General features: G+C 38.9%; 1 protein-coding gene across 1 annotated transcript in view; it reads left to right on the top strand.

The window, feature by feature from the left end:
* Nucleotides 1-15,443, top strand: part of LOC147005977 (coiled-coil domain-containing protein 144A-like) — a 153,612-nt gene that overhangs the window by 34,863 nt on the left and 103,306 nt on the right. The window lies entirely within an intron of this gene.

The raw sequence follows: 15,443 nt of genomic DNA, 5'->3' as shown, positions 1-15,443 counted from the left end.
TAATAGGCAATTTGTGTGTTACATGGAGGAAATCTGGAGGCAAACTGTACATTAAAACTTCCCTACTTTACATAAGGAACTACACTTGCCTTTGACCTTAAGGACTACTGCAGGCATGAAGAGAAGCATAGTTTACAAAAGGGCTAACGAAAATTGTGCATTCAGTATGGAAGGGAGGGCTGCATGAATGGCAAAAGATCAGGCCCCACATCTAGTAACTCAATGAAGATCTTATGGACTACTGGTCTCAGTGGGTAGACTTAATTAATTTTGTGATCACTGACTCCGTTATTGAGTTCTCCCTAAATCTTGTTGCTCATAATATCTCCAAGCAACTATAAAAGGTATGGAGAGTGGGAAGTAATGATTGAAAATATTTGAGGGATAGTTACGTATTCCTAACCTGACTCACCAAATACATGCAGTAAAAGGTTTCAATTTGCCATTTAATTGTATATTTGAAGTAGATGTGGTTTACAAATTTATGCATATTTAAATGCCTATGACTCTGAAGCAAATTAATGTATAAACCAACTCAACATTTCTTAACTTGTTACACTTTAAATTCAGTGGCATCCAGAAGTTTATAAGTACAACCCTTCTAGAAGGCAGTAGAGTTGCTTATAAAGTCATGTCTCTTTGCTTACCTTTTCAACCTCTCTAAAGTTTTTTAAATTGTCATACTTTAGGCCACATGCTAAGTAGTTGGTCAGTACAAAGAACAATAAATGCCATTTATATAGTTTTTAAAAATCATATTGATTTGTTTAGGCTTTTTAAATTTACTATTTAATTTCTCAACTTACACCCCGTTCACCGCTGTCCTCCTGGTCAACCCTTTCCACAATCATTCCTTCTTCCCCCACTCCCCTTGACTTATGAGTGGGTGGGGACAATCTGGCTTTCCCCCAACATGAAAGTTCAAGGTTCTGCAGGGCTATGTGCTTTCCCTCCCACTGGGGCCAGACAAGCTGCCCAGCTAGATGAACTTATCGCATGTACAGACAACAGCTTTTGGGATAGCCCCCACTCTACTTGTTCAGGACTTGCATAAAGACCAAGGTGCACTTCTGCTACATATGTGTAGGGAGGCCCAGGCTGGTTGATGGTTCAGACTCTGAGATCCCCAAGGGTGTCCACCTTAGCTGAATTGTTGGTATTCCTATCCCCTCATGAGCTGCAATCATTCCTCTCATTCTTTCTTAAGAGGCCCCAAGCTGCATGCACTATTTGGCTGAAAGTGTGCGCATCTGTGTCAGTTGGCTGTTGGGGCCTTTAAAAGGACAGCCATGCTAGATTCTAGCCTGCAAGCATAACAGAGTATCATCAATAGTGTCAGGGATAGGTACTTGCCTAAGAGATGGGTTTCAGGTTGGGTTGGTTATTGGTTGGCTGTTCTCTCAATCTCTGCTCCATCAGATTTTTGCATCAGAAGTTGAGCGGGTGGGTTGGTGTCCTATTGCCAAACTGGAGACCCTGCCTGGCCACAGGAGGCAGCCTTCTAACGCTTTATATCCTCAATGCTGTGAGTCACTGCTAAGGACACCCCCATTGATTTTTGGGCTCCTCCCCTATCTTTCCTCCCCTCTCTGTCTTTCTTGGAGATCAATTCTATCTCCCCTCTCTCCAGTAATTTGCAGATTTCCATTAATTCTTATGGCAATCCTGACATCCCCCTGTGACCCTCCACACTCTGAACACACCAACCCCCACTCTTGTTCTATTATCCTCTCTCACCACGTTTCCTCCCTCCATCTGACTTCCACCACTATTCCATTCTCCCTTCCAAGTGAGACTCAAGCATCCTTGTTTGTGCCCTCCTTCAGTCTAGTCTCCTTGGGTTCATGGAATGCAATATGAATGTCCTTTATTTATGGCTATTAAACAATTATGAGTTAATACATACTGTTCATGTCCATTTGAGATTGGGTTACCTCACTCAGGATGACAGTCTCAATTTTGCCTGCAAAATTAAAGATGTCTTTGTTTTTCATGGTTGAATAGTATTTCATTGTTTAGATGTACCACATTTTTCTTTTATCCCTTCTTAAGTGAGGAACATCCAGGTTGTTTCCAGTTTCTAGATATTACAAATAAAACTGGTATGAACATAGCTGAGCAAATGTCTTTGTGGAATGGTGGAACATGTTTGGGTATATGCCTAGAAGTGGCAAATTTGGGTCTTGAGGTAGAAGGATTCTCAGTTTTCAGATAACCTACCAAATTGATTTCCAAAGTGGTTGTGCCAGTTTGCAACCCCACTCTTGCCAGCATGTGGTATCTCTTGAGTTTTTTAACCTTAGCCATTCTGAAAGGTGTAAGATGGAGTCTTAGAGTTGTTTAGATTTGCCTTTCGCTGATGACAAAAGACTTTGAACATTTCTTTAAGCACTTCTCAGTCATTTGAGATTACTCCATTGAGAATTTGCTCCTTAGATCTGTACTCCAGTGTTTTAAATTTGATTACTTGTGTTGTTGGGGCTTTTGTTTTGTTTTTGTTTTTGTATTTTGTATTTTGTTGTTTTGATTTTTGTCTTTTTGAGCCAGAGTTTCTGTGTGTAGCCCTGGCTGTCCTGGAACTCACTCTGTAGACCAGGATGGCCTCAATCTCCAAAATCCACTAGCCTCTGCCTCCCAAGTGCTGGGATTAAAGGCATGCACCTCCACTGGACAGCTCTGTGTCTAGTATTATATTGGCTGAAAGTATTTTGTATTCCAAAATTAATTTAAAGCACTCTCTTCCACAGAAATCCCCAAAATTATTTTTTTGTAAAAAAAAAAAAAGGAATACTTTTGACTCCAATTCATACGTCAAAGTATAGGTCACTAAATTATCCTTCAAATTGTTTTTATTGTTGTTTTGTTTGCTAGATTTGTTTGGTATATTCTACTTGGTAGATTTTTTTTTTTCATTCATTAGTGTGAAGTGCCTTTCTCTGACTCTCTGATTAATTTTTGTTGAAAGTTTATTTTATTATATATTATAATGGATACTCCAGCTTGCATTTTAGATATGTTTGCTTGGAAGGCTTTGTTCCAGCCCTTTACTCAGAGGTAATAGCTGCCTTTATCTCTGAGATTTTTTTTCTTGTATGCAGCAGAATGATGGATCTCTTTTTGCATCACTTCTTTAGCCTCTGTTTTCTTATTGGGGCAATGAGTCCATTGATGTGGAGATATATTTTTTACCACTTATTGTTATTTCCTGTTATATTGATGGTGGTGCTGTTAGTGTTTGTGTAGTTGTATGGGCTTCCCTTGTTTTTTTCTGGCAAGTAATTATTTATTTTCTGTGTGTTCTTGAATATAGTTATCCTCCTTGCTTTAGAGGTTTTCTTCTTGTATTTTCTATAGGACTGGATTTGTGGATAACTATTGTTTGAATTTGAATTTGTCTTCAAATATCTTGTTTCCTCTGTCTATGGTGATTGAGAGTTTTGCTGGGGAGAATAGTCTAGGTAGGCTTTTTTGAGACATTGTAAGGTACCTGACCATGCCCTTCTACAGCTTTTAGAGTGTCTCTTGAGAAGTTTTAGTGTGAATCTGATAGGTCTGGGTCTTGCACGTGAGAACCTTCCTCTTATTCTATTGCTCCTTTTCTTAGGTTAGGTCTTTTAATGGTATCCCAGATTTCCAGGATGATTTGTGTCAGGAAATTTTTTGATTTAACATTTTCGTTGACTGATTTCTTTCTTTCTTTTTGTTAAATTTAATATTACTTGTAATTCATTTTTTCCACTCTATATTCCATTCCCAGCCCCTCCCCATCCACCCTCTGACTGCTCCACATCACACACCTCCTCCCCACCCCACCCCATCTCCACGTGGATAACCCCATTCCCCAGCTCATCTGACCTCTATAGTCTTGGGGGCATCCAGTCCCTTGAGGGTTCGATGCATCATATGTGAATGAACAAAGACCCAAAAGTCCTCTAGTATATGTGTGTTGAGGGCCTTATATCAGTTGGTGTATGCTGTCTGATTGGTGGTCCAGTGTTTGAAAGATCTCATGGGTCCAGATTAATTAAGACTGCTGGTCCTCCTACAGAATTGCCCTTCTCCTCAGCTTCTTTTAGCCTTCCCTAATTCAACAACAGGGGCCAGCTGCTTATGTCCAGTGGTTGACTGCAAATATCTGCATCAGACTCTTTCAGCTGCTTGCTGGGTCTTTCACAGGGCAGTCATGATAGATCCCTTTTTATGAGTATTCTATAGCCTCAGTAAAAGGGTCAGGCCTTGGGACCGCTGTTTGAGCTGAATCACACTTTGGGCCTGTTGCTGGACCTTCTTTTGCTCAGGCTCCTCTCCATTTCCATCCCTGCTACTCTTTCAGACAGAGACCTTTAGGGGTCAGAGGTGTGAATATGGGATGGGATTTATTTCTTCTATGGTATTTTCTATGTCTGAGATTCTTTCTTCCATTACCTGTATTCTGTTGGTTCTGTTTTTAATCTGTTGTTCCTCTTCTCTTCCTTGGTTTTCTAACTCCAGGATTCCAACAGTTTGTGTTTTCCTTATATCTCCACTTTCACGTCTTGTAGAGTTTTATTTATTTCTTTCACCTGTCTAGTAGTATTTCCCTGTATATTTTTAGAGGATTTTGTTGTTGTTGTTTCGTCTTTAAAGACCTCCACCTGTTGGTTGGATTTTCATATATTTCTTTATGGTATTTATTCATTTCTTATATAAAGGCCTCTACCATTTCTATAAGATTGAATCAAAGGTAATTTTCTTGTCTTTCAGTAGTGGTAAGCTATCCAGGACTTGCTGTAGAAGGGTATCTGTGCTCTCAAGGTGTCAAATTAGCCTGGCTTTTGTTAATTATGTTCTTTTGATGGCTGCTATCCATTAGTATGACTTTGTTCCCTTGATGTATCTTTTATAGTAGGTATTGGGGGGCTTAAACTCAGTAGTCCTGGTATGGTAGGCCTCTGATTGATATTCTTGAATTGTATGGTTCCAGATCTGCAGGTCTGTGTGGTTAAGTAGCTGCAGATCTATTGAAGGTGTACAGAGAGAATGGGGGAGTAATGGAGGTTCCACTGGGATAACAGGCTGCTCAAAGCAGCTGAGCTTGCTCCAGCAGATTCAGAAAGCAGGGGAGATGAATGGGAGAAAGGAATTTTACCTGTATGCTTGAGGCTCAGCAGATACAAAGGAGGTGGGCAGACAGGTGGCTGGAGAATGGAGGTCCAGCTGGGATATGAGTCTGCTCAGGCAGTTTAGACATACTCTTTGTCCTATTGATTTTTGCTTGTATGTGTGGTTTCTGACTTTGTGAATGTGTGTGTGTATGCTTTTTGGTCTGCTTTGTTGCTTGCCTTTCACAAAGAAATATAAGGAAAAGGCATGGAGTTGGGTCTGTAGGGAGGGGATAAGACCTTGGAAAATTTGAGGGTGGTTAAAATTAGGACCAGTTTTCAGTGCTTTTTATTAAAAATAAAAATGTGTATCATATATCATTGTTAGACACTGAAATTATAAATAGTATAAACATGTTAAGTTTTCTAAAACTTTCTGTACATCTGTGATAACTAAAATGGTTTATTCAATGTGATACCAATATAATAAAAAAGTATATGACTGATGGGAAAAACAAATCACCTTTGAATTGTTTGAACTAATTACACAAATTTAAACTTGAATTAGTTATGGTGGGTATTCTCTGAAATATTTTTACTGATAAAAGATTGTTTAACGGGAAATCCCACTTCTTCTTAAAGCAATTGTTAAAATATAATTTGGGGAGCCATTTAGGAAACGTATGAGACATGGCATATTTTCCTCTGCAGTGTTTCCAGCATTCAGCTGAAGACACAGCCCACCAAGTCCTGGGCTGTCACTGAGAAAAGGACGACCAGACCTTCACAAGTCCACACTGACAACACATTTGCCTCAGTGAGAACTTGTGACAGGAGTCTTCAAAGTGATCTTGGATTCAACAGAGTAGGAACACATGTTGAGGACAACAATTTAAGTCCATTTTCGAGGAGGAAAGCTTGGTGGGATATCTTAACAAGGTTAGTTCTGGTTTTACCTCTCTACAGTGTTTCAGGTTTTTGATAGTATTCTATTTTAATTTTGATGAACAACTGAATTGGATAGGTGACTCAAAAATTCTCATTTTGTAGACATGCCCCTTTGTTAACCTGAGTCAGTAAATAGAACAAAATTAGTATATATTACATTTCTTTCCAAGTGGCATCTGAATTAGATTTTAGATTTTGTTGAGAAGACAGAGTGGGGAGAGGTTCTTGCCAGCATTTAACAATAATTGTAGCTCCATGGTCCCCGTGTCATGTGAGGAGTGAATCTCTTCAGTGTTGTCCTCTGGATATGACAGGGGAGGTGTGACATGCACCTTTAGATAAATCAAAGTATATTTTAATCACATGCAGTTTTAGCTTTAGGTGACACTATTTTGTCTATACCCTAAGGTTTTAGTGGTTTTATGAACAATTTCTTGGGTTAATATCTATCATTTTCAGTTAATTATTAAAATTAAACTTTCTTTTTTTTATTATAGAGTGGGTTCTTATTTTTTATTAGCTATTTTGTTCATTTACATTTCAAATGCTATCCCAAAACTCCCCTATACACTCGCCCTGTCCTGCTCCCCAACCCACTCACTCCCACTTCTTGGCTGTGGCATTCCTTTCTACTGGGGCATATAAAGTTTGCTAGACCATGGGGCCTCTCTTCCTAATGATGGCTGAATAGGCCATCTTCTGCTACATATGCAGCAAGAGATATGAGCTCCAGGGGTCCTGATTAGACCATATCATTGTTCCACCTATAGGATTGTAGACCCCTTTAGCTCCTTTGGTGCATCCTCTTGCTCCTCCATTGGGGGTTCTGTATTCCATCCTATAGATGAAAGTTAAACTGGTAACCACATGTGCATAGTTGAATTTAAGATTTGTATGAACACATGAATTAGAATAACTTAAAAATATAAAACTGTGTTTAAAGAACAAATTTGACATATTCTTAAATGAAAGGAATCCCTTGAATTTCACTTTCCTTATACCACTTTATTTCATTTTGTTGATTTTACTGTTTATGGAACCAAGGATAATTCTGATCTATGTATGTAACTGGAAGAATAGCTGAGTAATTTCTAGAGATACTTTATATGAAAAATAGTACATTTCTTCTTCATTTTAATTGAAAAATAAATTTATCATGCAGTATATATATTTTTTCTTTTCTTTCTTTATTATATAATTTCTTTATTTACATTTCAAATGTTATCCCCTTTTTTAATTTCTGCTCTGAAAAATCTCCTATCACTTCCCCCCTCACCCTCCTTCCCAGCTCACCAACTCCTATTACTGGCCCTGGCATTCCTCTATTCTGGGGCCTAGAGCCTTCATAGGACCAAGGGCCACTCCTCCCATTGATGACCGACTAGGCTATCCTCTGCTACATATATAGCTAGAGCCACAAGTTCCACCATGTGTTTTCTTTGACTGATGGTATAGTTGCAAGGAGGTCTGGTGGTACTGGTTAGTTCATATTGAATTTCCTACTTTGGGGCTTCAGTCCCCTTCAGCTCCCTGTGTATTTCTCTGGGTCCTTCATTGGAGACCTTGTGCTCCATCCAATGGATGACTGAGAGCATCCACTTCTGTATTTGCCAAGCACTGGCAGAGTCTCACAGAAGACGGGTATATCAGACTCCTGTCAGTAGGATCGAATTGGCATCTGCCTAGTGACTGGGTTTCCTGGTTGTTTATGGGGTGGATTCCAAAGTTGGGCTGTCTCTGGATGGTCTTTCCTAGCCAGAGCAATTCGAGAACAAAAGGAGATCAAGGGGATAAAATAGGAAAAGAAGAAGTCAAAATATCACTTTTTGCAGATGATATGATAGTATATATAAGAGACCCTAAAAAATCCACCAGAGAACTCCTAAACCTGATAAACAGCTTTGGGGAAGGAGCTGGATATAAAAGTAACTTAAACAAGTCAATGGCCTTTCTCTACACAAAAAATAATCAGGCTGAGAAAGAAATTAGGGAAACAAAACCCTTCTCAATAGTCACAAATATTATGAAATACCTTGACGTGACTCTAACTAGGAAGTGAAAGATCTGTATGATAAGAACTTCAAGTCTCTGAAGACAGAAATTAAGAAGATCTCAGAAGATGGAAAGATCTCCCATGCTCATGGATTGGCAGGATCAACATTGTAAAAATGGCTATCTTGCCAAAAGCAATCTACAGATTCAATGCAATCCCCATCAAAATTCCAACTCAATTCTTCAAGGAATTAGAAAGAGCAATCTCCATATTCATCTGGAATAACAAAAAACCTAGGATATCAAAAACTCTTCTCAAGGATAAAAGTACCTCTGGTGGAATCACCATGCCTGACCTAAAGCTTTACTACAGAGCAATTGTGATAAAAACTGCATGGTACTGGTATAACGACTGAAAAGTAGACCAATGGAATAGAATTGAAGACCCAGAAAGGAACCCACACACCTATGGTCACTTGATCTTCCACAAGGGAGCTAAAACCATCCAGTGGATAACAGACAGCTTTCTCAACAAATGGTGCTGTGCACAACTGGTGGTTATCATGTAGAAGAATTCGAATTGATCCATTCCTATCTCCTTGTACTACGGTCAAATCTAAGTGGATAAAGGAACTCCACATAAAACCAAAGACACTGAAACTTATAGAGGAGGTAGTGGGGAAAAACCTCGAAGATATTGGCACATGGGAAAAATTCCTGAATAGTACAGCAATGGCTTGTGCTGTAAGATCTAGAATCAAAAAATGGGACCTCATGAAACTGCAAAGTTTCGTAAGGCAAAATACAACGTTAATAAGACAAAAAGGCCATCAACAGATTGGGAAAGGTTCTTTTCTTATCCTAAATCAGATAGAGGACTAATATCCAATATATATAAAGAACTCAAGAAGGTGGACTCCAGAAAATCAAATAACCCCAATAAAAATGGGGCTCAGATCTGAACAAAGAATTGTCAACTGAGGGATACCGAATGGCTGAGAAACACCTGAAAAAATGTTCAGCATCCTTAATCATCAGAGAAATGCAAATCAAAACAACCCTGAGATTCCATCTCACACCAGTCAGAATGGCTAAGATCAAAAGTTCAGATGACACCAGATCCTGGCGAGGATGTGGAGAAAGAGGAACACTCCTCCATTCTTGGTGGGATTGCAAGCTTGTACAAACACTCTGGAAATCAGTCTGGCGGTTTCTCAGAAAATTGGTCATGGTATTACTGGAAGATCCTGTAATACCTGTCCTGGGCATATATCCAGAAGATGTTCCAACTAGTAAGAAAGAAACATGCTCCACTATGTTCACAGCAGCCTTAATTATAATAGCCAGAAGCTGGAAAGAATCCAGTTGCCCCACAGTAGAGGAATGGATACAAAAAATGGGGTACATTGACACAATGGTGTACTACTCAGCTATTAAAATGAATGAATTTATAAAATTCCTAGGTAAATGGTTGGACCTGGAGGGCATCATCCTGAGTGAGGTAACCCAATCACAAAAGAACTCAAATGATAATGTACTCAATGATAAATGGATATTAGCCCAGAAATTTAAATTACCCAAGATATAAGTTACAATTTGCAAAATACATGAAACTCAAGAGGAATGAAGACCAAAGTGTTTGGATACTTTGCCCCTTCTTAGAATTGGGAACAAAACACCCATGGAAGGAATTACAGAGACAATGTTTGGAGCTGAGACAAAAGGATGGACCATCTAGAGACTGCCATATCCAGGGATCCATCCCATAAGCAGCCTCCAAACCCTGACACCATTGCATACACTAGCAAGATTGTGCTGATAGGACCCTGATACAGCTGTCTCTAGTGAGACTACGCCAGGGCCTACAAAACACATAAGTGTATGCTCACAGTCAGCTTTTGGATGGATCACTGGGCCCCCAATAGAGGGGCTAGAGAAAATACCCAAGGAGCTAAAGGGATCTGTAACCCTATAGGTGGAACAACAGTATGAAGTAACCAGTACCCCGGAGCTCTTGACTCTAGCTGCATATATATCAAAAGATGGCCTAGTTGGCCATCAGTGAGTGGAAAGAGAGGCACATTGGAATTGCAAACTTTATATACCCCAGTACAGTGGAATGCCAGTGCCAAAAAGTGGGAGTGTGTTGGTTAGGGGGGTAGGGGAGAGGATATAGGGGACTTTGGGGGTAGCATTTCAAATGTAAATGAGGAAAATACTTAATAAAAAAGAAATTGTTATGGTGGGTATTCTCTGAAATATTTTTACTAGTAAGATTGTTTATAGGGAAATCCTACTTCTTCTTAAAGCAATTGTTAAAATATAATTTTGGGAACCATTTAGGAAACATATGAGACATGGTATATTTTCCTCTGCAGTGTTTCCCGCACTCATCTGAATACACAACTCACCAAGTCCTGGTCTGTCACTGAGAAAAGGATGACCAGACCTTCACACATCCACACTGACCACACATCTGCCTCAGTGAGAACTTGTGACAGGAGTCTTCAAAGTGATCTTGGATTCGACAGATTAGGAACACATGTTGAGGATGACAATTTAAGTCCATTTTCGAGGAGGAAAGCTTGGTGGGATAGCTTAACAAGGTTAGTTCTGGTTTTGCCTCTCTACAGTGTTTCAGGTTTCTGATAGCATTCTATTTTAAGTTTGATGAACCACTGAATTGGATAGGTGACTCAAAAATTCTCATTTTGCATACATGCTCCTTTGTTAACCTGTGTCATTAAATAGAACAAAATTGGAATATTTTACATTTCTTTAAACTGGCATCTGAATTAGATTTTTAGAATTTGTTGAGAAGACATATAAGTTACAATTTGCAAAACACATGAAACTCAAGAAGAACGAAGACCAAAGTGTGTGGACACTTTGCCCCTTCTTAGAATTGGGAACAAAACACCCATGGAAGGAGTTACAGAGACAAGGTTTGGAGCTGAGAGAAAACGATGGACCATCTAGAGACTGCCATATCCAGGGATCCATCCCATAAGCAGCCTCCAAACCCTGACACCATTGCATACACTGGCAAGATTGTGCTGATAGGACCCTGATATAGCTGTCTCTAGTGAGACTTTGCCGGGGCCTAGCAAACACTGAAGTGGATGCTCACAGTCAGCTATTGGATGGATCACTGGGCCCCCAATAGAGGGGCTAGAGAAAATACCCAAGGAGCTAAAGGGATCTGCAACCCTATAGGTGGAACAACAGTATGAACTAACCAGTACCCCGGAGCTCTTGACTCTAGCTGCATATATATCAATAGATGGCCTAGTTGGCCATCAGTGAGTGGAAAGAGAGGCACATTGGAATTGCAAACTTTATATACCCCAGTACAGTGGAATGCCAGTGCCAAAAAGTGGGAGTGTGTTGGTAGGGGGGTAGGGGGGAGGATATAGGGGACTTTGGGGATAGCATTTCAAATGTAAATGAGGAAAATACTTAATAAAAAAGAAATTGTTATGGTGGGTATTCTCTGAAATATTTTTACTAGTAAGAATGTTTATAGGGAAATCCTACTTCTTCTTAAAGCAATTGTTAAAATATAATTTTGGGAACCATTTAGGAAACATATGAGACATGGTATATTTTCCTCTGCAGTGTTTCCCGCACTCATCTGAATACACAACCCACCAAGTCCTGGTCTGTCACTGAGAAAAGGATGACCAGACCTTCACACATCCACACTGACCACACATCTGCCTCAGTGAGAACTTGTGACAGGAGTCTTCAAAGTGATCTTGGATTCGACAGATTAGGAACACATGATGAGGATGACAACTTAAGTTCATTTTTGAGGAGGAAAGCTTGGTGGGATAGCTTAACAAGGTTAGTTCTGGCTTTGCCTCTCTACAGTTTTTCAGGTTTCTGATAGCATTCTATTTTAAGTTTGATGAACCACTGAATTGGATAGGTGACTCAAAAATTCTCATTTTGCCTACATGCTCCTTTGTTAGCCTGTGTCATTAAATAGAACAAAATTGGAATATTTTACATTTCTTTACAACTGGCATCTGAATTAGATTTTTAGAGTTTGTTGAGAAGACATATAAGTCACAATTTGCAAAACACATGAAACTAAAGAAGAACGAAGACCAAAGTGTGTGGACACTTTGCCCCTTCTTAGAATTGGGAACAAAACACCCATGGAAGGAGTTACAGAGACAAGGTTTGGAGCTGAGAGAAAACGATGGACCATCTAGAGACTGCCATATCCAGGGATCCATCCCATAAGCAGCCTCCAAACCCTGACACCATTGCATACACTAGCAAGATTGTGCTGATAGGACCCTGATATAGCTGTCTCTAGTGAGACTTTGCCGGGGCCTAGCAAACACTGGAGTGGATGCTCACAGTCAGCTTTTGGATGGATCACTGGGCCCCCAATAGAGGGGCTAGAGAAAGTACCCAAGGAGCTAAAGGGTTCTGCAACCCTATAGGTGGAACAACAGTATGAAGTAACCAGTACCCCAGAGCTCTTGACTCTAGTTGCATATATATCAAAAGATGGCCTAGTTGGCCATCAGTAAGTGGAAAGAGAGGCACATTGGAATTGCAAACTTTATATACCCCAGTACAGTGGAATGCCAGTGCCAAAAAGTGGGAGTGTGTTGGTAGGGGGGTAGGGGGGAGGATATAGGGGACTTTGGGGATAGCATTTCAAATGTAAATGAGGAAAATACTTAATAAAAAAAAGAAATTGTTATGGTGGGTATTCTCTGAAATATTTTTACTAGTAAGATTGTTTATAGGGAAATCCTACTTCTTCTTAAAGCAATTGTTAAAATATAATTTTGGGAACCATTTAGGAAACATATGAGACATGGTATATTTTCCTCTGCAGTGTTTCCCGCACTCATCTGAATACACAACCCACCAAGTCCTGGTCTGTCACTGAGAAAAGGATGACCAGACCTTCACACATCCACACTGATCACACATCTGCCTCGGTGAGAACTTGTGACAGGAGTCTTCAAAGTGATCTTGGATTCGACAGATTAGGAACACGTGTTGAGGACGACAATTTCGGTCCATTTTCGAGGAGGAAAGCTTGGTGGGATAGCTTAACAAGGTTAGTTCTGGTTTTGCCTCTCTACAGTGTTTCAGGTTTCTGATAGCATTCTATTTTAAGTTTGATGAACCACTGAATTGGATAGGTGACTCAAAAATTCTCATTTTGCATACATGCTCCTTTGTTAACCTGTGTCATTAAATAGAACAAAATTGGAATATTTTACATTTCTTTACAACTGGCATCTGAATTAGATTTTTAGAGTTTGTTGAGAAGACACAGTGGGGAGAGCATCTTGCTACCATTTAACAACAATGATCGCTTCATGGACCCCATGTCATGTGATGAGTGAATCTCTTCAGTGTTGCCCTCTGTATACAACAGAGGAGGTGTGACATGCACCTTTAGATAAATCAAAGTATATTTTAATCACATTCATTTTTAGCTTTAGGTGACACTATTTTTTCTGAGGTTCTAGTGGTTTTATAAACAATCTCTTGTTTTAATGTTTGTCATTTTCAGTTAATTATTGAAAATTAAACTCTTAACCACATGTACATAGTTGAAGTTAAGATCTGTATGAACACATGAATTATAAAAATTTAAAATATATAAATATGTGTTTAAAGAACAAATTTGACATATTCTTATATAAATGTAAGCCTTAAAATTTCATTTTTCTCATGCCACTTTATTGCATTTTGCTGATTTTCCTGTCTATGGAACCAAGGATAATTCTGAGCTATGTATGTTTGAAAGAATAGCCGAATATTTTAGAGACACTTTAAAAGTAAAAAAGTACATTTCTTCTTGTTTTTAATTGAAAAATAAATTGTTCATGCAGTATATTTTTATCATGGTTTTATCTTCCCTATCTCCTTCCCAATCCTACTCTCCTCTAACCTAGGCAAATCCTCATTTTCTCTCTTTCGAAAACAAATGGTCCATCAAATAAACAAACATACCAAGATTAAAGAAAGCAAACTGATAAAGTAAAAATACATCACCCCAGGACCCTAACATCCATGAAATATTTACTAGAAACACAGACACCCATGCACACATCTGCATTCGTGCATGTATCCAAAAGCACACAAAACTCATTCATGTTGTTAAGGGTTTACCTAACTGTAGATGTTACAAAGCAAAGCGTTCATCTCATGCAATTATCTCTCAGTTCAGGGTTCTAAAGTGTAACCCAGACAATATTTCAAGTGGAGACATCCTCCTGGACAGCAGAAGAAACTTTTGATATTATCCACTAATAATGTTAATTTCTCTCCATCCCATTTTGTTTGAAAACTTTCTTAGTCTAGAATTTGCCTAAGACATCACTGCATTTAGCAGCACACAGGAAGTATGCTCTGCCACAGTTTTATTGCAAAGGCACAGTTAATGGGGATTCTAATCATGCTTATAATATAATTGCTGAGATGGTACAATTAGGCAAAGAAAAAAGTGCAATTACATGGATTGTAAATCTGTTGAAGTTTTATTTTTATTGTGTGGCTCTACTACTAAAAGTACTGGTTCACTTCAACCAGTGCTCTTGCCATAGAGTCCTTTCACGGATTCCTTATACACACAGCAGCAGGTCATATTTTTGTAGAGAGGCCCTTTGCTTCATATTTTTTTCTTGGCTTTATGTATAAAATGTAAACCACACAGTGGAAAACCTAAAGGTGTCTAGGACAGCATTGCACTGAAATGACATCTTTAAAGGTTTTAATTACATTGTTGTATACTTTAAAAAAGTGAGCTAACGGAGTTTTCATTGTAACTTTTTCATTTTTTTTGAAGGCAGGGTAATGGTCTAAGCTTTTCAATGGCATAACACTGCTCCACTTCAAACAGACCTTGAATAAACATGCAATTGTTAAATGTTGTAATATAGGCAATTCTCATCAGTCATTACTGCATAATTCAGGTAATGTATCCCTTTACAGGGGCATGATGAATTCTGGTATAAACAAAGATTGGATCCAAAATATTTTGAAGGAATATTTCTCTTAATATTTTCAAGGAAAGAGATCTGTGGCACTTGCAGTTTTATTGGATTAGTTATACTATGCTGGACGTCATAAGGAAGGTTGAACATGTCCTTCTGTCCATGTGTAAGGCACAGCTCCATAATGCAATCTCTTCTGCATGTCCTGCATAAGATACTGTGCTGTTTTTCATCAAAATCTTATAGTAATGTGCAGCAGCTAGCTGTCTAAGTTGATAGTAAATGATGTGACGCTCAGAGTAGACATGATATACCAGGAACCTGGGCTTGCTAGGGCCCTTAGTGTGCCTCTTTGAATCTCTTCATTGTTAAGTTCTCTCCTATTGGATTTTGTCTAAATCTAAAGAGAAATTATTATAAAAGTTTACAGATCTGCCTCGTGATA

This window comes from Mus caroli, unplaced genomic scaffold (genome assembly GCF_978045245.1).
Source record: "Mus caroli unplaced genomic scaffold, Mus_caroli_1 scaffold_2, whole genome shotgun sequence".
Lineage (NCBI taxonomy): Eukaryota > Metazoa > Chordata > Mammalia > Rodentia > Muridae > Mus > Mus caroli.
Note: the sequence above shows the minus strand (reverse complement) of the source record. Positions and strands in the feature narration are given on the sequence as shown.